This window comes from Galeopterus variegatus, unplaced genomic scaffold (assembly GCF_000696425.1).
Source record: "Galeopterus variegatus unplaced genomic scaffold, G_variegatus-3.0.2 Scaffold26231, whole genome shotgun sequence".
NCBI classification, from domain to species: Eukaryota; Metazoa; Chordata; class Mammalia; order Dermoptera; family Cynocephalidae; genus Galeopterus; species Galeopterus variegatus.
Window position 1 is genome coordinate 1,811 of NW_007752342.1, and position 2,096 is coordinate 3,906.

General features: G+C 36.1%; 1 pseudogene; it reads right to left on the minus strand.

Annotated features, from left to right (window-relative positions):
• Positions 1–1,031: 1,031 nt before the first annotated feature.
• On the minus strand, positions 1,032–1,503 carry LOC103583700 (annotated as a pseudogene).
• Between the last annotated feature and the right edge of the window lie 593 nt (positions 1,504–2,096).

A 2,096-nucleotide genomic window follows, 5' to 3' on the forward strand; every position in this document is an offset into this window, starting at 1 on the left:
AGAACAGATTAACTAGAATTTCAGGAGTCTTAAAAAAAATGTCAAAAGATAAATAAAGGACCCAGGAATATCTAACTTGGAAAGGAGAAGATAAAAGGAGAATACATTTCTTGATCAAATACTAGAAGATCTGATATGGAAAAAAATTCATTTTATTTTGTGTAGTTTCAGAAAGCAGAACTAAAATAAATGGACAGAATTTGTAGGGAGGCAGATTTTTGATCAATGCAAGACTCAAACAATTTCAGTCATTTAATGGCAGCACTATCTTAGAAAAAGACAGTGAGTCACTAGAGGAATTCAAAAAACAGCTGAATAGCCACTTGTCAGACACTATAGGGAAGATCTATTCTGTACGTGGAGAGCTGGAATAAATTACTTCTAAATCACCTTCGAACTCTAAATGTCTTCAAACCTATCCTACGATTCATTGACAGTGTTTGGGCTACTCAACTACACCTGTCAGCCAAGCATAGGTTCTCTGTATTCCCTATAACTACCTTTCATTTCTTGGCTCTGTACCTTTTCTTGTCTTCTTCCTTTCACCTGGACTGACCTTTGCCATTTTATGAGATTGGCATATCCGTCCTTGAAAATCAAGTACAAAGTTATCTAATCCCTCTTTCTCCAGTAGTTAATGTAATTATTTTCTTCACTCTCTTAGCACTATGTTCATCTTTCTAGTATAGTTTTTATGATATTCTGCCTTGTATTATACATTTTTTATAGCTACCTTTATTCTGCATAAAATTGAAAGCTACTTGAAGGCAAGGACCATACATTGCTCATTTCAGCATCCCTGTAGTTTTAAGTACAATGGCTGCCTATAACTGCCCTAGTAATACATGCTCACTAAGTTGGATTTGACATAGTTTCTGCAGAAAATCAATAGTGAGATTGAAAGGATGACATTTTTTCTCTGCTTTCAACATTTCTTTGGGGGAGGGGACATAATGCTTCTACTCAATTAAGAGAAACAGTTTTACAGTACAGAGGACTTATTTTTGTATTATTATTTTTTTTAACACACATTATGCCATGAATTCATAGGGAATAGGTTCCAGCAGCTCCGGCTCCTTGCCGATGGTTCTCATAAATGTGCTTCTTTGGGTGGAGTAGGCTGGGGCTTCAGTTGAACACAGGTTCCATTCTCTTTGGTTTCCTTCATTTTTTGTTCATTTTCTTTTGCGTGTTTCAGGAAGCTGCCTTGGCTCTTAGAGTTCTTAATATGCTCAGTACACATGTTAATTCTCTTGGCAAGAATCTGGCCCTGAACTTGTTTGTTTACAACAATGCCAACAGAATGCTTGGTAACACTGTAGACTCTTCCAGTTTTGCCATGGTAACATTTGTAGGGCATTCCTTTTTGAACAGCACCCCTTATTACCTTACCTTTCTTGTAGATTTGCATGTATGTGGCCAAAGGAACAACTCCATGTTTTCTCAAAGGCCTAGAGAACACGTATCAGTGCCTCTCCTCTTTCCCCTTGTGTTCATCATTTTGGCGAATTACCGGAAGATGGCAGTTCTGGCTGAAAGGCTGAAAGGATAATTTAAATACGTTTTCTAATTAAATGAACTTCTGAAGTGGCATACTTATGCCTCTCTCCTTCATTGACCCTAGTTCTTTTTTTTCTGCCTGGCTCTTTTTTGTTGCGATAAAATACATAATGTTTACCATTCTAACCATTTTTAAGTGCACAGTAGAGTGTGGCATTTAGTATGCTCATGAGGTTGTACAACCACCACCAATATGTAGTTCCAGAACTTTTCCATCATCCAAAAAGTTAACCCTATCAGAAAATACATGTGATGAAAGAAAAATAAAGACCAAGAGAGATCTATTGTTTAAAGCATAAATTACTTTTAAAAGACTATTGTTTCTGACCATAACACTATATAGAAAAATGTGATTGTCAAGCAAGCACTTTGAAATATAAAGTTCTACGTAAATCTAAAAAAAAAAAAAAAAAAGTGACAGAAATTAGTTGTGCCAAAGTATGTTGAAAGGAAATCTTTTTTTTTTTTTTTTTCCTTTTTTTGTCTTTTTTCGTGACCGGCCATGGATCGCAACCCTCAGTGTCGTGCCCGTACCG